This window comes from Topomyia yanbarensis, chromosome 2 (assembly GCF_030247195.1).
Source record: "Topomyia yanbarensis strain Yona2022 chromosome 2, ASM3024719v1, whole genome shotgun sequence".
In the NCBI taxonomy this organism is placed as follows: domain Eukaryota; kingdom Metazoa; phylum Arthropoda; class Insecta; order Diptera; family Culicidae; genus Topomyia; species Topomyia yanbarensis.
Window position 1 is genome coordinate 415963502 of NC_080671.1, and position 25266 is coordinate 415988767.

Consider the following 25266-nt stretch of genomic DNA (forward strand, 5'->3'; position numbering starts at 1 on the left):
TGAGAGTTCATTTTCTAACTCTGAACAACAAATGAACAGAAATTCTTGCAACAAACCAATAGTGATAAATATTGATTGTTTTTATTAGCAATATGATCTCGTGTAGGGTCCGCTTCAAAGCTAAAAGTGGCCATTAGACGTTCAATACTTTCGTCAATATACAGTATTGACGATACTGCTTTAATACGTCAATCCCATTTGAAAGGCACATCGCCAATCCAACTTTTTTCTATTACAACTTGTCCAATACTTTTGTAAATAGTTTCTAGTATATAAAAATTATATAAAAATAAGTTTCTTGTGCATAAAAAGTATATAAAAATATTGAACATGCAAGGTTCACTAAAGCTTTTTTAAAAAGAACTGGATGCTTTACGGTGACGTCACAAATGACAGTTCGCTTGTACTGTTTACATGGACTTAGAAAAATTCTTTACGAATTTGCTTCAAGCGCCTCTAGTCGTCCACATATTTTTCCTTGTAAACAGTACAAGCGAACTGTCAAGCAAAGTGAAGTGAGGTTAACTGTGTCAGTAAAGAACCCAACAGAGCAGACAGACCAAAAAAGTTGCACGAAATTGTCGCATAAAATAATAGTGAAATTGAATATCTCAGAATTCCACTAAGATACCCTACAAAAGGAAGCGCCGTTGGAAACAATCAGATATTTCTAGCAGATCCCACACTAAGAAGTAAGCTGCGATAACCTACCGAACTTTTTAAATGAAAACATTACTGTTCTGCCACGATGAATCAGAGAGTTTGAGAGAAATGGTCATACACGGAAAAGAATCACTATAATTTCCGCCGCACATTGTGCATATTTTTAATTTTAATGCACAATCGTGTCAGCCGGTACATAAACATAATAACGTGAGTTATTTCAGAACAGTGACTAATTTTAACCCTTTCGTGCTTTTTTTCTAGTACATATAGGGTTCCAAAACAGTCTTTCTCTAAGATCAAAAAACACGAAGAAATCCGTTTTGATCAATATTGGTGCTACCCTAGAGGTGCTGAAAGCGCTCTTGGTGTAGTGTCAGTTTTGCGCTCCTTGCGGCCATCAAATTCAAATATGTTGTAATTGTAATAACTTGTACGGAACCATTAAGAAATTACGTAACGCTTTTAGGGGGGACGACAAATTGTGACATATGGGGGAGGAGGAGTAAGCTTGAACTTTACGTAACATGTCTTTACTGAAGAAAAACAATTTTTTTAATGGATTTGTTACGTAATAGGGAACGGGATGGATAAATTTGCGAAAAATTGCTGCACGGGAGGAGTCAATTTTGAGCATTTTTAGCGTTGCGTAATTTATGAATGGTCCCTATTTGCTACCATTAACCCTTTGCGTCGCAGTGGGATGAATACGTTCCACCTACTTCTCCTAAGTTTTTATTGGATTTCTAGTTAGGGTAATTTCAGGAGAGATGCTCTACATATCTCTACATCTCGTATATAGGGTCACTTTTATACGGTAAAATGATATTGTGAGTTTGTCTTTTGAGGAATAACAACACTGGAGATGTAAAATAATTCTTATTATTAACTCACGAAAATTTTATTAATGATTATGTGCGTCCAGTTGCATCGCGGAGCAAACTTTTCAGCATCACATTAAAATTTGGTTTTTTAAATTTTTCGATTTTTTTTTGATAAATTATGTAGAGTAAGGTGGGGTAAAAGTGCGCGTGGGGCAAAAGTGCGCATAGGACTTTTAGAAGCGCACAAGCGCTAGAACCTTCCAACTCTGTATGGATTTAGTGTATCATTAAGTCAACTAATTGCACATATAAGCATGAAAGGTTTGAATATAGTGGCTTGAAATTAAGGGGGAAGGACTATTTTTCGCTGATTTGATATTATTTTTTGAATTTTGGGAATCATAAATTGGCTGTTTGAATAAATCAGGATCTATAAAACTACAGTACCCTAAAAATCTTCAACATATGGTTCGTGGCGAGATATATTTGATTTGATGAAAAAAATTCAGTAATTTTCGTAACAATTGAATAAGTTAAAAAACTGACAGTGGGGTAAAAGTGCGCATAGCATATCCGCCCCAAATCAAAAGACGCGAGTGAAGCTATTTATATAAAAATTGAACTAATTCTTCCATGATTTAAAGAAGGGACCAGCATCTTCAATAACTGCGAGCTCACCGGTCAAATCACGACTGATATGAGCGGTTTAGGAACAAAAGCATCAGCATAACTGGTTCCAAGGAAAAATGTAGAGTGCCGAAAGCTCAGAGTAATTAAAAAAGTATCAAAAAACTATGAATATGTAAATAAAGATGTATTTCCAATATAAATAGCATATTCGCAAGAATTCTTGTAGTGATCTACCCAACTATGACAAATAATGTTGTTACCAGGGGTGACAGTTTGATCATGAACCACATTGTCGAAAAGATGAAACATCCAAGTCTTTTCAACATAATGGAAAACTGAACAACATCAACCGAGGCAGAGGGAGGGGTACTTTCTAGTTATGAAGGAAGAGTAAGAGGGAATGGATATCCTAAAATTGATTAGTTTAATTTATGGGCAGAAATAAATCGGCTATTTAAGCTGTGCGCACTTTTGCCCCGTGCTATGCGCACTCTTGCCCCGACCATGGGGCAAAAATGCGCATTTGAGTATTCATAAGAAAATAACTATTTCTCGTATTACAAGCAAAACCAAGAGATATATAGTATTACGTTTTGAAGATGTGTGATGAGAGTATTAATTTGTAATCATGCCGATTTTCTAGTGTTTTTCTGCCAATAGTTATTTTACGAAAACTGTTAGGTGCGCACTTTTGCCCCACCTTACTCTATCGATTGAATAGCTTGGACCTTTTAGAAGGCATTCTGATCATGAGCACGGTCATCCATAATTTCAGAGAAAAATGACGTCGTGCGGCATCTCTCCCATACAATTGGGAGAGATGCCGCATCAAAATTGCGGGTGAGATGCCGCACTCGATGGCGAAGCGTAGGTAGCTAAAATGTATTTTTCCACCTCGGAATGCGTTAAATAATAATTTGCGTCAGGTATAGGTTCTTAACCCTCAAAAAGGCAACCGGGTCTCAGAGGCCCGGCACGTTACAATTTTTTAGTTACAAAAAAATGTGTATGCAGTATAAGCTCGGGCATGGAAATTTTGATAAGTAGCTTTGAAATCTATAACAAAAATAAAGAATTGTGAAATTTTCATCTATGGAGTGATGCGCAGCTATGTTTGAATTTTTTACATGCACAAAAAGGCAAGCCGGGCCTGGCAGGCCCGGTGTGCATGCAATATTTACTAGGAATACCACTGGTTTTATACATTAATATTTATCTAAAAAAAAAACATTTTTCTTCATATTAGCAGGATTTTTTTTTTTCATGTTTTGATTGATTTTATCTTTTTACCTTTTCTTATATGAAAAAAATCTTGAAAGTTTGAGCGAATTCTATGCATTTCTTTTATAAGAAATGTAAAAATAGCATACGATAATGACGTGTGGCATATTTTTTGGGTTAATACTTTTATTTCACCAATGTGGTCTACTTGACAATTATTTGGATACAACATAACCTAACTCTGTCGTTATTGTCTATTTTTGTTGTCTATTCTTTGTGTTATAGTTGTCGTAATTATTCAAATTGTAGGATCTAAAAGCAACAAAAAATTTCAATGGCTATAAGACGATATGCCCATGTTTTCAATCGTCTCAAAGAATCTGAAGTAATGGAAGAAATTCGAGCAAATTCAACAGCAGACGATTTCGAAACTGATTTGCAAAGCGAGGAAGAAGATGTGAATGATATTGCTTCCGACGATGAATCTGATGCAGAAAAATATGAATATGTACTCCGGTTATGCATCAGAAGAAATTAATAGCAACCCAGAAACATTTATTGGTCGTGTTCAAACGAAATGGAGCTCAGAACCAATCGACAGTCGACGTGATCTTCCGAGTACTCACCTTTTGGAAAAAAAATTGACCTTTTTACAGCCATCGCCTTATACGCTGAAATCGGGATTTGCTGCGTGTTCGTACTCATCATCTTGTAATTCCGGAACCGGCAGTCGGATCATTTAGAAATTCAACAGCAGCCAATGAAAATGCTGTACCTTTCATTTGAAACCAAGTTTGTAAAAATCGGTAAAGAATTCGCTGAGAAATAGGTATGACATTATCTTAGGAACTTGGTAAGTTCCCCCGGGGCATCAAGAACCTCCATAGCTGGCCAATGTGGGCGAAGTGCCTTCGGTGGGACAATAATGATCTAGACATGCAAAGCCAAGTAATGTTGCACATATTTTAATATATATATTGCATCATTTGGACATCATGGTGGTATCAGCTTCTATGGAAATTTGCTGTGTGATTGTACTCTTCAACACGTAACTCCAGAACCGAAAAACGGATCAATAAAAAAATCAATAGCGACCGATGGGAAGGCTGCACCTTTCATTTGAGACTAAATTTGTACAAATCGGTCCAGCCACCTCAGAGAAAAATCGGTGAAATTGTTTGCCACATACATACATCCATACATACATACATACACACACATACAGACATTTTACGATCTCGACGAACTGAGTCGAATGGTATAAGAGATTTGGCCCTGCGGGTCTCGGTTAAAAAGTCGAAATTTCGACCGATTGCATAACCTTTCTATATGAGAACGGCAAAAAGGAACTTGAATTTAGACGGGCCTGAGAGGCCCGGCTTGCCCTTTAACGTTAGGATTTTAGCTTGCCTTCACAAGGGTTAATAGGGTATATCTACAAACTAACGGACCTAACACAGTGACATATAGAATTATAGGTTTATTTATCTATATATTTAAACGGGCGATATGTATCTAAGTATAAGTTATTTCGGATTATTCTTAAAGGTTTCAGTCACTATTTTCGTGAAGGCATTGATATGTAGTGATGTCAATATTGGGGTAAAAACAAAAATTTCAACGAATTTTTAAATTTTAAAATGAATCTTTCTAGAACAAACCTAAGTTACCTATATAAATCCATTCTTGGGACAAATAGCCTACTTTTAAGGGACCCCTACCACCACATAGATATATATCGCTCGTGCAAACATATAGATAAGTAGCACCCTTAATTAAGTTACTCCAACTTAACCGTTACACAAGGTTGTGAAAGAAAAATATATTTATTAAATGTCTAATGAAAAATGTTTCTAGAAATGGTAGTACCCCCTTAAGATAAATGAAGGTGCTAGCCTATTTATAGGTGTAATCAAACTTCATGAAACTCAGCTGAAGACACCTAATCACAAAAACATCAACTAGAGCTAAAAAATACAATTGTCGCAATTGATAAAAATGATTTCATCAAATATTTATTGGTTTACTTTGATGCAGAATCGATTTTTAGAAATGTTCGGCATCTTTCCCCAAATTACCCTAAATACGAATTCTTTCTTTTAATCAACTCTTAGGGATTAAAACTCTAAAATCTCGTTTTTTACAATAAATTCGGCTGTGTCTGAACTAAAAGTCCTAGAGATCTAATTTTTTTTCTTCAAGTGTCTCAAACATTGAACTAAGGGACCATCCATAAATAACGTAGTATTATATGGGGGGGGAGTTTTGTATTTTGTGATGATGTGTGACGACAGAGGGGGAGAGGGTCGTATCATGCTACGTAGCTTTTTTAAAGGGAATAGGGGTTGACCTGATGTCACGACAACCTTACCCGTTTCATCTAACTAACATCGTTTTTCAATTTTTTTTAAATTTTTTTACGGGGTCAAGGGGGGGAGGTAGGGTTACCGCGAAGCTATGTAATTACCAGGGGGTATTTAGAGGTTTGTGATGGAATGCTACGATGGGGGAGGGGGTGTTAAAAATCACTCAAAAATGCTACGTCATTTATGGATGATCCCCAAATAAAAGATTTTTTGCAGAATTTTTCGTAGATCCGTTTTTTCGAAAAATGTTATCAAAATGTGCAATCTATTAGTATGTTGATCTATAAAAGATTCTGAGAGACAGGGATAACTTCTCAACTAGCATAAAAATATATTAAGTGGTTTTTGAGCTCGCTGATTATTGAATTCGAAAATTCAAAATGGCGCTTACAAAATGGCAACTATTTTTTTACGAGATTGGCAAATTTTGGTACAGTCAGTATAAAACTCGATTCACGGTTTTTTTTGGATCGCACAGTCGACATATTGGATCCGCCATTTTCAATTTTACATTTTCGACGACCCCGAAAACCCCCTTGCAAGACGTTTTAGGCCAATATAAAAAAATGAAATTTAGTCAAGCACAGTCGCCATATTGGATATGCCGTTTTGACGAAATTTTACATTTTCGACGTCAGAATCAGCGACCCCGAAAACCTTCTTGTAAGACGTTTTAGGCCAATATAAAAAACATTAAATTCATCCAATTACATACATTGTGTGTGTGTGTGTGTGTGTGTGTGTAAAACCTATTCTATCTCCCACTGTCTGGCAGAGGTTTACAGAAAAAAGATGTTTGCATGCATTTATATGCATGCATGCAACTAACTTTATTTAGGTAGGTGCTAGCTCAATTGATTTTCCGATTATCCATTTCGTATACAGGGCAAATCGTGTTCCGAGGTAATCGTTCCATCAACCAGTCCTGCCTTAATGTAATGTTTGTATCAAATGGAGTTTAACATTACAATAAGACATTCGATTCCTTACATGCGGTAAGAAATCGACACGTATTTAATTGAATATAATATAATTGATATAAAAACTAAAATATGTTTATAGAAAAATATACCTGTTTTTCTATTTTACCAATAATACACAGAGAACTTCATCCAGTCCTCGACAGCATATCCCTCCATCCGCCCCTCGTCTGCCCCGCAACCACATGCATTGGACATACACGGTCTATCCACTCACCGAATACTCACCAGAAGTACACTGCATATAAATCACAACAGAATAAAAGAGACCGAAACAGAAAACATTCAAAGTCTGCATATTTCTGTTTCTCAGTATTGCTTATCCCGAGATAAACTAGCGTTTCGTCGATTTGTTGCTATATCGTCGCTGTTGTGCTATCTTATGACAAGCGCCATTTAGCACATTTCGAGAAAAACGATTTTTAAAGTTTGAGATTGAATATCTTGAAACTTAAAAATTGTATAAACAATTCAAAGAAGACAATTGATGCTTCTATTTATTCTGTATTAATTTCTCAAATATTATGAATATAGGTTGACTATGTTGCGAGTTTTTACTAAAAATGTAAACAAAAGTCGCACTCACACGTGTCATAGGTGTGTATAGGTATTGATGATAAAATTTGTATGGCGTGTCATATTCGTGCATGGAAAATTTTCCATTCAAATAAATCATCAATTATTAACTTTTATTCATATCTTTGGTTTCATTTGGTATACAGTAATGTATATGTACATATTTTAGTATGCGTATGTAAGTCAGTATGTAGATACTTAAATGACTATATATGCATGTACTTAAATATTGTTTTATACCTGTATACTTCTATCCCTATATATATATATATATATATATATATATATATATATATATATATATATATATATATATATATATATATATATATATATATATATATATATATATATATATATATATATATATATATATATATATATATATATATATATATATATATATATATATATATATATATATATATATATATATATATATATATATATATATATATATATATATATATATATATATATATATATATATATATATATAACTAGGCGTGATATAATCGAAACATTACTGTATAAACAATCGGTTAGATGCATTTTGAAGGAAATGAGTCAGAGAATCTAGAAAAAAATAGTTATTTTTGGATACAGTGTTGCCAAATATGCTATATTTCCAGTTTAAAACTTAAACTGCATTTTCCTCACAATTCGCGTGTTTTCGTTTTGAAAATGATTATATCGTTGTGTTCCTCAGATGGTTTTACACATAAAAACGTCTTATACATCAAGATAACATTGGCTCAAGTTACACACACAGTCATTTGAAACAAACAATTGAAAATTTCTCAGCACTTTTCTCACTATATCTCAGTAACCAAGCAGAATATCAAAATTCTGAAAATGCCACTTTGTAGAGATTTGTGGCATATCTAACTCAGTTTACCCTAAAATGGCGTTTGTCATAAGATAGCACAACAGCGACGATATGTGACACAAATGAGTGCGAACGAAACAAAAATAAACGTCAAACCGTTTTTTTGCTTGCACTAATGCAAAGTGAACATGCGCGTAATTTGGCGCACGGCGTGGTGGCGCATGGCTGAAATGTCTCAATGTGGATTTTAGAAAAGATTCGCAATATGCACCGCGAAACAAAAACACGCAGAGCCCACACATCCCTTACTCCCGTCACTCACACTTCGATGCGATGTCCATGCACCCCATAGAATACGCCTCCGCCGAATGCGCCCAACGCACAAATTCCACAGCAGAAAGAACGAGAGACAGACAGAGAAACATACCATCGATGACCAAACAAAGCTCTCCGTGCAGTGTGTATACGCCAGGCAGCTGGCGTCTCTATCTCTACATACCCCACCGATCAATGGGGGTCAGTTTGCAAAGTCAAAATCGCTTGAAATGTCATCAACAAACAGCAGTAGCAATAAACAATAGAAAACAATGCACACTTTTTTTATTTTGATGCAAACTAAAGTGCTCCTCGTTTGTATTTAGACAAATTTCGTTAATTTTGTCACAAACATAATTAATTAATTTTGTATTCTATAATGTCCGACTATCCGACGATCCTTTGGTACAATTTTCCAACGAATAAACGCGCAAAAACGCCTCGAAATTACAGCAATTCACGGAAGAGTTTTTCACTTCACGCGCGACGAACCGACCTGCCGGATTAAAGTCAACACCTCTTTGTAGGACGTTTTAGGCCAATATAAAAAATATTAGATTTAGCCAAGCACAGTCGCCATATTGTATCCGCTATTTTGAATTCTACATTTTCAACGTCAGAATCAGTGACCCCTAAAACGCATTTATGAGACGTTTTAGGCCAATATAAAAAACATGAAATCAATCCGAACACAGTCGCCATATTGGGTCCGCCATTTTAAATTTTAGTTTTTCGATGTCAAAATCAGAATCAACGACCCCGAAAACCCCCTTGTAAGACGTTTTAGGCCAATATAAAATCATGAAATTTAGCCAAGCACAATCGCCATAGCAAACTAGTTCAATTATTTGGGTTAAAAAAGCAAAACTGCTTCTGTTCTGATTTCAAACGTGCAGCGGACTGACTCGAGTAGCTTTTTCACAAGGTAACAACTTTCTTTCGAAACTAATCAATCGAAGCAAACACGCAGAAAAAAAAATCAGCAACAATAAACAAATTTTGGTTTTAATCAACAATTTTCCTGTTTGATAGAGTGACAAACAAGATTCAGGTTTGATTCAATCAATGCTATTGCTTGAAATTACCAACAAATTCATTTGTTGGCTTTTCAATAGTTTCAACTAATATTTCGTTTGAAACAACAAAATCATGATAAATTTAACCGAACAATCAAGTTCGAAGAAACAAAAAAAATCTTTTGGTAATAACCCAATGATAGAACAACTCAAATTTAGTTGAAATCAAACATGGATTCTGTTGCTTTTCAACCAAGGGATCATTTTGATCTAACAAATTTTATTTTGTTTCAACAATGCTTCTGTTTAAAATGCAAACAGAAGTATTTGTTGGACTAAACCAAATACATGCTTTCGAGAAACGCTCATTTGAGTTTGAAACAATCTTTCGTCAGGTTTGAACTTCAACTAATCGTTTTGTTGTTTCAAAAAGGCCTGACTCTTCTGAGTGAAGTATACGATCGTTATGAATTTTGAACGTAAGCGAAATGTTAATAGGTATGTTTATCAGTTTGAAATCAAATTAACACTAAGCAACGGAGAAACACTGCTCGATAGTGGATGGATTTCTTATCAGCATGTTTCTAATAACAAATAAATGCCGGCTAGAAATCATCATTGTTTTAACGATTGCAAGTGAAAAAGCAGCTGACAATAAATATTTCAATGTAGTTCCCCACAGCGAACTTCGTAATTACGATGAAGCTGCATCATCCAATAGCTTCCTTCAAAACCCCCAGTTGGAAGTATACACGAATTCTTTCGGATTCAGAAGGAGCTGTTTATTGAATTGCCAAGCAGATTTCAAGCCAACCAAACACTCTTAAGTGTTCCTACCGATATCTTTCAGTCGGTATTGTCTTGTACTAGATAGCTTTGTGGTAGTATCCAACATTTGACGTTATCAATCATTTTACTGCTTCGCAGTATTTGCTCCGGAAATTTACGTGAAGGGTATTTTTACACCATTCGTCACTATTGATTGCGCCTCAGAAATGTGACGCACAGTCGATCAGAGCAGAGTTTGCGACATAAATTTGAGCTTTACCGCTCTAATTGGTATATTTGGCACACAAAGTAAAGGTATCGATTAACCTTTCCCGATGATACTACCATGTTTATGTCATGAAAGTTAAACTGCTAACGGTACATGTTTTTAACACAATTGTGAGTTATTAAATTAACTTTTAAGATTTCATTACATTATGTACTATATCGATTATTGTTTTAACGTATTTTTCACTTTTCGAACTACACCAGAAAAACATTGTTATTTATACGTTTGAATATAAACTGGGTTCCATGAAAGTACGCTTGGTAAAATTAGCGAACTAATTATACCGTACATAAGAAATAAGTATGCCATATATAGAAAAAGAGTTTAATGTAAGCAAGTATAGGTTTGTGCAAAAAATGCTGTCTTGGATGATTTAATTTTTATTAACATGTCATGAAAGATACCTATTTCATTCGTTACATCTTTTCCAGTTACACATAATCTTCAAACTGTATATGTCTATATTTCACATCACAATAAGATCAAATAATAGCAGCCAACCATCTTAACGTAACGATGAATTACTTTTTAGTGATTCGTTCTATAACTCTAAGATCTGTTTCTTACGCACAAAACACCTTCGTCAATGAAATAGTAGGCTAAATAGCTTATTAGTGAAAAATGAAAACAACATACCGCACGAATGAGCCTGCTCTCTGCTATCAATACCTCCAATTGTGTTACGTTTGCCGGCGCAAAACGGCCTCTCACTACACGATCGTCACTAAAACACTGACCTGTTCGTGTAAACTCTGTCGCGACACTCGCCCGGCATTGGCAACCGGTGCTATGGCAGCAGAATGCTTGGTCGACGGCGTGAACAATAAATGTAATGAACCATAATGCATTTCCAATACTACCGAATCGTTGTGTACATGGGTAGGCCAATTCGAAACGCCCGCATAGTCGTTTAGCGGGTCATATTTTCTGAGTGCAAGAAAAACAATGAGAGCAATATTGGTGTACTCTAGCAACAGCCAAAAAGGAATTAAATATATGTTACTAACGAAGCAAAAATAAACTCTCTCCCTTTATCGCACTTACACTCAAGCACTCTGGTCATATAGGGTATTGCGCCTCTTATTAACCTTTTCCTATTATTACCCTACCCATATGAAGTGGTTGGCTAGAGCCGCTTCTGTCATTTTTGTTCAATGCAATAGCTTAAATAATAGATTGAAAATTGGGGCCCTATGCCTGCCGGTACGTCAAAACACGAATATTTCACTATTTCTCAAATAGTTTTTGTTACTATACTGATTCTTAAAAACGAAATAAAGATATTGATTGCAGTTTGAAGGAAATTCATGGTAATAAAAAAGAGTATTAACGAAATAGTGCGAGATCCTTCCTAATAGGACCAAAATACGCTCAATACCCTACATATTCCAATCACAGGCAAAGAAATTGAGTTTTAATCTGCACCTACCTGACAAAAAAATAAATTTGGAAACATTGATATTTTTCAGCGAGACATAAAAAATTACATTTTCGTTATATGTGTCATTGTTGCTAGCTAGGGTGATGTGCCTATTATGGCAGTAGAGCCTATTGTGACCCTATTTCGTACCCCTTGGTTTCGAACCAAGCATATGAGATAATGACAATATCGATTTGGCTAAAACAGGTGTGCAAAAAAAGCTCAAGTTATATTCTTTATTTGTTGTGCACATACGTATTCAGAACTATCCACTAAATCCAACTTTTAATTAAAACAAAATCACCTTATTGAAATATCTGCTGATCCGCCTCACTCGCGTAGTGAACCGAAACAGGACGCAACGGCGCTTAGCAAAATAAACACTTTCGAGCCAGCATTTACCGCCTCATATCTCGTTATTCCGGCACAAATATATTAAATATTGCACTGATACATACCCTTATTTTAGCTGGAGAACCTTTTTACGATTATTTCACTTTAAAAGCACTCGTCAAACACTAGAATAGGCCTAGTGTTATAATAGGATAAAACTAAATACGGGGGTTCCTATTATTGGCATGTTTTGCTGATACACTACCACAATCAAAACCAACTTTTTGCATCCATCATACAGAAAAGAATCACCAGTGCGGCCAAACCAAAACATGAACTTGTAAATATAATGTAATGCAATTTCAGGTATAAGTAATCAATTACTTCAAGTTATTCAACTAATTGTTGATTGCAGATATTTTATTTTCATCTGCACATACAATTGGGATCGGGAGAAAGCAATGTGTGATGTGAAACTTGTCATTCCAGTTGCTAACCTTCGAATGGTTTTTTTCTGCGTGCGCAATTCTGGGCGCTCTTCTACTAACAGCTGATGAGTTTCATTGATGTGCGTGATGTTTACGTTTGTTTTGATCGGTTGAAAAAAGCAGAATGATTCGTTTTACAAATCACACGTTGGCGTCCATGATCTGGATACCTAGTTAGAATCGACGCAAATGGAATATGAGGCATTACGTTTCAACTAGATTGTTTTTCGATGAGGTGGAAATTGGCACACCCATGAGGCGATAATTGGATCGTTGAGGTGGGAATAGATGCACAGAATGGAACATTTATTTTCATTTATGCTGAAAATTGAGGCAATTCTGCTAAATACGCATTATATAGATGTTTAAGAAACAGTACACTGATACTTTATTCTGAGAAAGGTTATAGATAAAGATCTTTTAAAGTTGTTCAAAAAATAGTGCGACCCTCTCCCTAATGGTGCCAAAATAGGCTCATCACCCTACATGCATGTATCTAACTTGATTCCAGGATTTAGGTAGGTGCTATCTCAATTGATTTTCCGATTACCCATTTCGTATACAGGGCAAATCATGTTCCGAGGTAATCGTTCCATCAACTAGCCCCGCCTTAATGTAATGTTTGTATCAAATGGAGTTTAACATTACAATAAGACATTCGATTCCTTACATGCGGTAAGAAATCGACACGTATTTAATTGAATATAATATAATTTATATATAAATTAAAATGTTTTTAGAAAAATATACCAGTTTTTCTATTTTACCAATAATACACAGAGAACTTCATCCAGTCCCCGACAGCATATCCCTCCATCCGCCCCTCGTCTGCCCCGCAACCACATGCATTGGACATACACGGTCTATCCACTCGCCGAATACTCACTAGAAGTACACTGCATATAAATCACAGCGGAATAAGAGAGACCGAAACAGAAAACATGCAAAGTTTGCATATTTCTGTTTCTCAGTATTGCTTATCCTGAGATAAACTAGCGTTTCGTCGATTTGCTGCTATATGTGACACAAATGAGTGCGAACGAAACAAAAATAAATCGCTTGCACTAATGCAAAGTGAACATGCGCGTCATTCGGCGCACGGCGTGGTGGCGCATGGCTGAAATGAAATGTTGATTTTACAAAAGATTCGCAATATGCACCGCGAAACAAAAACACGCAGAGCCCACACATCCCTTACTCCCGTCACTCACACTTCGATGCGATTTCCATGCACCCCATAGAATACGCCTCCGCCGAATGCGCCCAACGCACATATTCTACAACAGAAAGGACGAGAGACAGACAGAGAAACATACCATCGATGACCAAACAAAGCTCTCCGTGCAGTGTGTATAAGCCAGGCAGCTGGCGTCTCTATCTGTACATACCCCACCGATCAATGGGGGTCAGTTTGCAAAGTCAAAATCGCTTGAAATGTCATCAACAAACAGCAGTAGCAACAAACAATAGAAAAAAATTCACACTTTTTTATTTTGATGCAAACTAAAGTGCTCCTCGTTTGCATTTAGACAAATTTCTTTAATTTTGTCACAAACATAATTAATTAATTTTGTATTCCATAATGTCCCACTATCCGACGATCCTTTGGTACAATTTTCCAACGAATAAACGCGCAAAAAACGCCCCGAAATGACAGCAATTTACGGAAGAGTTTTTCGCTTCACGCGCGACGAACCGACCTGCCGGATTAAAGTAAACACCCCTTTGTAGGACGTTTTAGGCCAATATAAAAAATATTAGATTTAGCCAAGCACAGTCGCCATATTGCATCCGCTATTTTGAATTCTACATTTTCAACGTCAGAATCAGTGACCCCTAAAACGCATTTATGAGACGTTTTAGGCCAATATAAAAAACATGAAATCAATCCGAACACAGTCGCCATATTGGGTCCGCCATTTTAAATTTTAGTTTTTCGATGTCAAAATCAGAATCAACGACCCCGAAAACCCCCTTGTAAGACGTTTTAGGCCAATATAAAATCATGAAATTTAGCCAAGCACAATCGCCATAGCAAACTAGTTCAATTATTTGGGTTAAAAAAGCAAAACTGCTTCTGTTCTGATTTCAAACGTGCAGCGGACTGACTCGAGTAGCTTTTTCACAAGGTAACAACTTTCTTTCGAAACTAATCAATCGAAGCAAACACGCAGAAAAAAAATCAGCAAGAATAAACAAATTTTGGTTTTAATCAACAATTTTCCTGTTTGATAGAGTGACAAACAAGATTCAGGTTTGATTCAATCAATGCTATTGCTTGAAATTACCAACAAATTCATTTGTTGGCTTTTCAATAGTTTCAACTAATATTTCGTTTGAAACAACAAAATCATGATAAATTTAACCGAACAATCAAGTTCGAAGAAACAAAAAAAATCTTTTGGTAATAACCCAATGATAGAACAACTCAAATTTAGTTGAAATCAAACATGGATTCTGTTGCTTTTCAACCAAGGGATCGTTTTGATCTAACAAATTTTATTTTGTTTCAACAATGCTTCTGTTTAAAATGCAAACAGAAGTATTTGTTGGACTAAACCAAATACATGCTTTCGAGAAACGCTCATTTCAGTTTGAAACAATCTTTCGTCAGGTTTGAACTTCAACTAATCGTTTTGTTGTTTCAAAAAGGCCTGACTCTTCTGAGTGAAGTATACGATCGTTATGAATTTTGAACGTAAGCGAAATGTTAATAGGTATGTTTATCAGTTTGAAATCAAATTAACACTAAGCAACGGAGAAACACTGCTCGATAGTGGATGGATTTCTTATAAGTATGTTTCTAATAACAAATAAATGCCGGCTAGAAATCATCATTGTTTTAACGATTGCAAGTGAAAAAGCAGCTGACTATAAATATTTCAATATAGTTCCCCACAGCGAACTTCGTAATTACGATGAAGCTACATCATCCAATAGCTTCTTTAAAAAACCCCAGTTGGAAGTATACAGGAATTCTTTCGGATTCAGAAGGAGCTGTTTTGTTGAATTGCCAAGCAGATTTCAAACGAACTAAACACTCTTAAGTGTTCCTACCGATATCTTTCAGTCGGTATTGTCTTGTATTAGATAGCTTTGTGGTAGTATCCAACATTTGACGTTTTCAATCATTTTACTGCTTCGCAGTATTTGCTCCGGAAATTTACGTGAAGGGTATTTTTACACCATTCGTCACTATTGATTGCGCCTCAGAAATGTGACGCACAGTCGATCAGAGCAGAGTTTGCGACAAAAATTCGACAAAAATTCACCGCTCTAATTGGTATATTTGGCATACAATGTAAAGGTATCGAATAACCTATCCCGATGATACTACCATGTTTATGTCATGAAAGTTAAACTGCTAACGGTACCTGTTTTTAACACAATTGTGAGTTATTAAATTAACTTAAGATTTCATTACATTATGTACTATATCGATTATCATTTTAACGTATTTTTCACTTCCCGAACTACACCAGAAAAACATGGTTATTTATACGTTTGAATATAAACTGGGTTCCATGAAAGTGCGCTTGGTAAAATTAGCGAACTAATTATACCGTTCATAGTAAATAAGTATGCCATCGATAGAAAAAGAGTTTATTGTAAATGCTGTCCTGGATGATTTAATTTTTATTAACATGTCATGAAAGATACCTATTTCATTCGTTACATCTTTTCCAGTATCTTCAAACTATATATGTCAATATTTCACATCACAATAAGATCAAATAATAGCAGCCAACCAGCTTGTCGTAACGATGAATTACTATAACTCTAAGATCTGTTTCTTACGCACAAAACACCTTCATCAATGAAATAGTAGTCTAAATAGCTTATTAGTGAAAAATGAAAACAACATACCGTACGAATGAGCCTTCTCTCTGCTATCAATCCATCAATTGTGTTAGTTTGCCGGCGCAAAACGGTCTCTCACTGCACGGTCGTCACTAGAACACTGACCTGTTCGGGTACACTCTGTCGCGACACTCGCCCGGCATTGGCAACCGGTGCTATGGCAGCAGAATGCTTGGTCGACGGCGTGAACAATAAATGTAATGAACCATAATGCATTTCCAATACTACCGATCCATTGTGTATATGGGTAGGCCAATTCGAAACGCCCGCATAGTCGTTTAGCGGGTCATATTTTCTGAGTGCAAGAAAAACAATGAGAGCAATATTGGTGTACTCTAGCAACAGCCAAAAAGGAATTAAATATAAGTTACTAACGAAGCAAAAATAAACTCTCTCCCTTTATCGCACTTACACTCAAGCACTCTGGTCATATAGGGTATTGAGCCTCTTATTCACCTTTTCCTATTATTACCCTACCCATGTGAAGTGGTTGGTTAGAGTTGCTTCTGTTATTTTGGTTCAATGCATTAGCCTAAATAATAGATTATAAAATTTGGGGCTCTGTGCCTATGAGTATTCGGTACGTCAAAACACGAATATTTCACTATTTCTCAAATAGTTTTTGTCACTATACTGGTTCTTAGAAACGAAATAAAGATATTGCTTGCAGTTTGAAGGAAATTCATGAATATAAAAACGAGTATTAACGAAATAGTGCGAGATCCTCCCTAATAGGACCAAAATACGCTCAATACCCTACATATTGCAATCACAGGGAAAGAAATTGAGTTTCAATCTGCATCTACCTGACAAAAAATAAATTTGGAAGCATTGATATTTTTCAGCGAGACATAAAAAATTACATTTTCGTTATATGTGTCGTGTTGCTAGCTCTGCTGCTGAACTTATCAATATAGCTAATCATTACCTTTTTTCAGAAATCGTTCTGGAATGAAATTTTTGGAACGATTCCAGTCTGCCTGAGTTTATTTCTAATAGTTCCGATGTATTTTACATAATTCTCGATGCTTCTTCCAGAACAATGACATTCCAAAATCAATTTGCGCGTGTGCTTTGATTTTCACACTGGATTTCTTAGTACATTTATGCTATTCTTAGTGGATTTGTTAAGATGCACTTGTGGTAATGAATAGTGACTATTGAGGACAAATATTACTTGGAATACCTGATTCCCTAGTCAGAAGGCAAGGTCTAAGAACAAAGTTATAAAAACATACGAAGAAACGATAATATATTGGTCTGGGTGACCATATTAGACGAGTAAAAAACCAGGACAGTCGTAAGGGGCCCCGCCTTCCCGTTGATGCAAAGTAAATTTGACGATACTCCCTGATCATCCATAACTGGCAGTTTTTTCCAGTTTTTCGGTAGTAAAATAAATTCGAGTTCAATTTCTGCAGATAGTTGAAGCCAAACGGGTTTTTATTTCGTGAGAATGAACTCATCGAACACTACTTCAGATTTTCACACATGCGGCTCTTTCTATACCAATCAACGAAAACTCGATGCAGATGTTGGAGAAATCTATAATTGAGCGAATCAGACGAAATATCTACAGATCATCCGCGGATGACAGTCGTGAAGTTTTCAGCACTAAAAGTACATCATTGAAGTACAGCGAAAGCATCAACAGTATCAGTTGCCTTCCATGAGGTATTTGTTGATTTTCAAGTACCTAAATGTGGGTACTCGGAAATCTCTCTCGTGAAGTAGGATCGAAAAAATTACAAAAAATTATTATTGATTAAAAATATGTAGTCTACATATGCTGGACGAAAATTAATAAATTTCTGATTGTTATATCATGGTTCGCTTTATCAGAAGTGGCAGATTAGTTGTTGGTTGATCACGAAATTCCATACTCTTTATTATGTAGAATATTGTAGGATGTTTGAAACAGAGGGTAAGTCGCTGTCAAACATCAGGATGTGACGCCATGTTGATCATCGTCAAGGTATTGCTGTCAATAAACCTTACGAGGTACAATAATTTTAAAATATTTTTGGAAGAATATTCTCTGATCACTACATTGAGAACCGTGTTTCAAGCATCATGAGGACTTTTGAAAAATTTTGGGAAGTGGATTTTGTAACTTATCTCTTAGCCGAAATCCCATAGTTGTCATATTTCTTCAATGTAAAATCAAATAACTGCCTGAATTATCATGAACTCATTTTTGAAAAGATGCTGTAAAATATGGATTAGAGACAATTTGAATAGGTTGATTGTCTGTGACAGTTTCAATAGGTTGATTGTCTATGAAACATACACACCAAATTCGGTTCAGCAATTTCCCAACAGCCATGTAGTCAGCAAATTTAGAAACTGATATCCCAGTAAAGTGAAATTTTTTTGCTGATTTTTCGTGAAATATTCTACGAGTCTCAGCTATGAAACATTGACTTCTTTGAGATCTCAACAAAAATTGTTTACTGAGATCTCAGCTGTTGAGATTTTGGCAAAATATGCGAAAAAAGCAAAGATTCGGCAGAAAAAAATTAGTGTGTAAACTTGTTCACCGAAAACTTGCATATATTTCAACATTCGCTGAAAATGTTTTTTTAGATTGCGTAGAGTTCAGACAAAAAATTGATATCGATAATAACAAGAATAACGTTTCGAAAACTAGTTGGAGGATGATAAAAAATGACGTTTACAGTTCGTCTCTACCAGGTCAGGAACGGCGTTTATGAGCATTTGATTTTTACTGTATTATCAATTATATGAAGAGAGTATTCAGGATTGGAATGAACAAATATTTCAATATATTTTAAGATAGTGGCTATTAATGGTGTATATTTGAGTGATTAATTGAATGACGTGCTAAAATTTCATGTCTAGGACTCGTTGTCAAGTTGTGAGCTTGAATAATTAAGAAAAGTAAAATAAATGCTCGATAAATTTTTAACGGTCACGATCACATGCATTCGAAACTGTCAAATTTCGATGTTAAGTAATATTGAAGAACTTCAAAACGTAAAACTACCCATAATAAGTTTGGCGGTTAGGGGACGGGCACAGCGTAGTTGGTAAATCGATTGCCTTGTACGCAGCTCACCTGGGTTCAATTCCCAACCCTGTCCACAGGTTTAGAAATTTTTCTAAAAGAGATTTCTCTAACCCGAATAGAGGCGAATGACTCCAAGGTTAAATCCTCTACAATCAAAATTTTAAAAAATGGCGGGTAATCCTCCTAGAAGCAATTAAAGAGAATTTACTCTTCAAGCAAATTTAGGTCGAGACTTAATGTCTCCAGTAAAGTTTTCGAAAATGCTATTTCAAACAACTTTGTTGAAGATATGAATATCCCATATATTCAGAGTATCGAAATGTGGTAGTAGAAAACCTTTGCAACAAGTTATTTTGATATTACTTTATTTGATAAATCTCTTCTGAGGTTTATAAACAATAAAATTCACATTGCATTCAAGTATGAGTCTCTGAAGCTTACAAAAAAGATATATTCAAGAGAACTGGCTTAAACAAATCCCAAATAGTAAAAAAGGACTAGGGGTTTTCCCAGAAATATAAAGAGCGATTCCGTTTTTTGCAGATAGCATCAATTCCGCGCTAGCTTAGTCCTGTCACTAATTCAGTGTCGAACTCTGATGAGAAGTCTGACGAAATAAACAAACGCAATAAACAATTTTCTCCTTAGTGCAGAAAAAATAGTTTTTACCTAAATGTTTCTCCACTAAGTAGAAATATAGCATGTTGTTTTATGTCTCGATTGGCTACATTCATGTAGCCTGCATATTTTCAACAAATTTTGATTATAATGACATTATCAATAACTTTACTGAAGACGCCAAGTCTCTTACTATTTTTGAAGAGTTCATTCTCCATAATCACCTCTATGAGAATTAATCACTAAAATGTTTATATTAAAGTATGCGCTATTTTATGTTGGAAAACTTTTCGATAGACTACTTATGTTTCTGGATTTTCAATAACTTATCAAACTCATATTAAATTTTAGTATTTCCAAAAAAATGCGATTTTCATCAAAACCCCCCACCCAAACCAAATTAAAACGAACTCGTGTTTGCTATCGTGTTCTTCCACGATTTTCTCAGGCAGGGTAAGGCTGTTGACCTTTACGAAGGTACATCTCAGCCTCCTGCTTGGCTGGATCTGAAGCACGTTTTCGCGCGTGAGACCGAGTTCTTTCCCAATGAACTTTAGGATCACATCATGGGAAAAGTGTTTCGGGAACTGTGAATAGTCCACGCGAAATGTATTTTCCCGCATCACAGAGAAACACACTCGCGTCGATTGCAAAAACACTGTGCTTGAAAGCACCAATTAGAGTAGAAAAAATACACCGTATAGTATAGTTCGTGAGCAAACTTTCGATATTAACGCGTTCGAGATGTATCGATTGATCAGCACAGAAGCTTGCTGGTAACTGAAATATCAGCATTCAATAAGCCAACACTGTCTCCTTTATATAACGAAACAACCAGTGTTTATCAAATCGTCAATCGCACCCGCACTACCGCTTTATCTGAACACGCACCTGATGCCACATACCTGTATTTTAAAAAGCAAGAGAGCACGGTTCTCTCGCACCAAACCACCCTATCGCCAATCCATTATTTTAGCTCCGAAAGAAAGAGCTTTCTGCTTTTTCTGTGGTGTGTCATCGTTGCATCTTCTGTGTATGTATGAAACTGGCACGCCAGTGTATCATTGGAATGAAATGCTGTTAGCACCTGGGGCAGTCATGGGACTCGTTGTCGTTGTTGAATAATTAAGAAAAGTAAAATAAATGCTCGATAATTTTTAACGGTCGCGATCACATGCATTCGAAACTGAAATTTATTACCTACCACTGCAGAATGCGAGCTAACATGAAACGTAGCAGCTGCTACGCTTACAACGTCAGGACACAAACTAACGAATTTTTCTTTTTATACTTGACGAGGTTCACTGGATGACAAAGGGGCAGTCCTAGCAACGCGCGCTGCTTGGTCGAATTGTTCCGACCAATCATGGAACAGATAATTACTAGTTTCATAAAATCCACTATTTCAGTTATTTTTAGTAATTGTACATTCTACAGAATTGGATACCAAATTGTTGTATATATTTCCAATCAGCTAGCGCAATAATCTTATTTTTTCATTCAGCACAACGGCAGATATTCACGTTCCAAAAATCGGGTAAAATTCCGGCAGAAAATTTTGAAACGGGATCCCTATATTGAAACGTTAGAAGCATTCTACTTCAAAAATTTGCTTTTCGATATAGATTGAATGAAATTTTGTTCAAGAGGGCACACTTAAAGTTGGATCTTTGCGTTTCCGAATCTCCTCATCAATAACTCAGAAGTCAGAACAAGCCACTTTCAAAATTATTGCGGATTGGAAAAACACACATATTACATACACACATATCGTACCTCACATTTTGTTTAATTTTCAGAAACAAAATAAATTGAAATGAAATTACAGAGTAACAAAACTCCTGCTAAAGAGTGAGTATCCTATAAGAAAAACTATTGTGGTATGGCGCGAGTAGTAATATTATTTTATTGAGCCGAAAAAATATATAGTTGCCGCTGCCTTAAAAAAGGATTAACCCTCGCAAAATTACTTGTGCAGCAGTTTGAGCGAAACACAAGTTGACCAGCTCACTTGTTACTTATTTTTTAATAGCTTACAAAATATCCAGTGTATTTTGAACATAGAAACTAAAACACACACAAATTTAAATAAAACAGCTGCTTTTTATCGACACAGTTGTTCCGTATGTCTAAGCACATCTGCTGTCATCATGCATGTAAGGGGGTCGTCTACTCTCACGGTATTAAAAAAATCGATTTTTTTGTTTGTTTATTATCAATCTATATGTATCTGAGAATATGCCACATAAAAATTATATTCCTTGGTATGTTTCTGGGAACTGAAAGGTACCCATCTCCGGTCGTTTCTGAGATACTTAGCGCTGCGCACCACGATGGCGTTTGTCTATGGAAAAATCATTGTTTGAAGAATTCCCCGGTCCATTCTTGACGGTTTATGTATATGTGTGCGTCTGTGAATGGTTTCTTGTTTTTTCTACGGGCGAGATTAACGTACGGAAGAAAAAAAGCGTCGGACATGTTGGGAAGCGTATGGGATTACGAAAACTGAAGAATTAAAACAAAGGTATCGGTGGGAAAGGAAAGGGAAAGTTGACGGACAAATCAATCAGGCAGCTAACAAAATGTTTTGGGCTGGCGATTCGAAGAAACTTAAATTCTGTAGAACAAATGCGAAATGCAATCTGGGGCTCCCTCGAACACTGCTCGTCATCGAAAGAAAATCCACCCGGCAAGGACAGTTTGTGTAAGTGGCGTCAGGCTGAAGTAAAAACCACTTTAGAGACTTTCGAACATGTCAGGAACTGCGGAAGTCTATCATCTAATGATTTATTAGAAAGATACTTAGGAGCTCACACCAAAAACTTCAATGAGTCTCTGTTCCTTAGCGCCAAAACACATGCACAAATTCTGGCAGGCAGGTGGTCAATGTTGTGACTTATTTGGCAATCAGTATCTTCAACCAATGATTTTCATCGATCTTACAAGCTATGGAGGTGATGGTAATACCTTGGGGACTGAAGCTGAAAGAAGTGCTACTCGACTCGACAGTAAACGTATAAATCGCTCGGAACGGAAAGTGGGTGTTGCGGCAAAACAGGTCCGAATCCAACAGAAGGAGCAAAATGTGCAAAGCCAAGAACATTTTCATGGTGAGGAAGGTGAGCTCTGCGGACCCGGTATAGTGGATTGTCTAGTAAGTTACTAATATCGTGCTATACACCGTACTTTATCTTTAAACGCGTTTTCCCGAAAGTAGTGTTTTTAAGCAGTCAAAGTAAGCCTTTTCATAGGAGTACTGGTCCTGTTTCAATAATTTTTTCTCCAATTGTTCAGAAAAGATACAGCTATGTTTGGTCGAACGGGAATTGAAAAATGTCAATTTGTCCATTTTGATGGCCCCTACTAGGCCAAAAAATATCGCAAATATTGAAAATTTTCACAAATCGTCACATAACTTTTACAAATTATAAAATGAAACAAATCCCTCTCGTCTAAACATAGCCAATGAGACTATGATTATAAAAAAATGAGTTTTCTGATTACAGTTTACCCAATTTGCCACAACTTTTCTTAAGTGGGACCCATGCAGTTTCAACATCAATGAAGTTTCAAGGCCGCGAGAGATTTTTTTTTTCGTTTCCAAAAGTGAAATTGAAAAGTCAAAAAATGTATCTTCAAAATAATTTTTTTTTTCTAAATCCATTGAGTAGATGCTTTACAATTGATTCCCAAAAAAGTGCTCAATTTTAGGCCTCGCGAGTAGAAGACCCCCTTATCCCGTTTTATTTGCAAACGAAATGCCAAGATATCATAGCGACATGTTGCGCAAATTTCAGTGACATATTTCCCCCAAAAGCAACAAACTTAATAATATAATGTAAAAATATTTTAGACGAACGATAGAGCTTGTTAAAAAAGGGGAAAACCGTAACACAACGTTGAAATAAACGATGAGTAGACTCTAGCGCGGTATGCCATAATGTTTATGTTTGCTTTTAATTAAGTGAAAGTAAAGTTGTTATAGTAACGATGCAAGCATATTTTATCGATGCATTCTGCTAAGGTTTGACGTGAGTAGTTCCGGCTAGGGAATTCCGACCTAACTTAACTTATTTCAAATTATCAACGTTGCCATTTCATTCACATTAAACATCTGTTGTGGCGATGGCATAATTTACTCTGCCCACGTTTGAAGTGGCCTCAGAGAGGAACCGTTTTCCCATTTTAATCACAGTTCAATTTGATTCCATTAGGTCTTTTATTAAATCGATCAATAAGAGGTTGCTCACCATGTGTCGGGTGACTGGTTTGTTTTTGTTTCACAAAATAGATTCAATAATTAAGCGCATAACGGCTTTTATGTTTAACATGGCTTGTCTTAGATAACTTCGGGAACGTGGTTTTTATTTAATGTACATTTGGGGAATGTTACGTAAAATTTACAACCAAAACGTTTTTTCAAAAAAAGATTCGGCACTTAAAAAATTCGACACATATTGTTGGAATTCAATATAGTAGGCGAAATTCTTAAGATTTTTTGTTTTGAAATTTCACGTTTGACAAAAAGTTGAGTAGTTTCCCATCAGCAAAACTCGAACTTCTGTGCTAAAGTTCCAAGGCATCACTCGGGACAAGCCAGTCGTTTATGTCCATGCAAGACGTATTTAATAAATTTTAAATTTAATAAAAGTCAATCAACCGATGCAAGGATTTAGCGTCTATCTAGTGCAAATTTTGGTGCTAGTTTAGCTTTAGCATCTAACTTATACCAAGATGGTGCCAGTTATTGATGAGGTGAATACGAAACGCCAAATAGTAACTTTAAGTCATCGTTTCAATTTTCAATAAAAAAAGGTAAATGGCAATATGGTAACAATACTGTTCACAGCTTTTTACGGCACTAAAATAAGCCCGTAACAGAAGACCAGATGAAAGAAGGACAACTTTGGAAAACTAGTTTCGGACACGCATCATGCCGAAGTTTCACCTAAGTCTTCAATCAAGAATTATTCTATTTTTAGCATAACTTTTAGCACTATTCTGACTGTTTCCTGCACTCGCTATAGATACGTGAGCT

The 25266-nt window shown here is 35.9% G+C and overlaps 1 protein-coding gene across 2 annotated transcripts in view; it reads right to left on the reverse strand.

Annotated features, from left to right (window-relative positions):
• Window positions 1-16740, reverse strand: part of LOC131685134 (zinc transporter ZIP3) — a 29911-nt gene extending 13171 nt beyond the window's left edge. Inside the window, exon 1 of one of the 2 annotated variants that reach the window (XM_058968600.1) lies at window positions 16586-16740. The gene's annotated coding sequence lies outside the window, so the exon portion shown is untranslated. Of the gene's footprint in view, window positions 1-11113; window positions 11273-16585 lie in introns of those variants that run through there. The other variant, XM_058968598.1, reaches the window with a different exon arrangement.
• Window positions 16741-25266: the final 8526 nt, after the last annotated feature.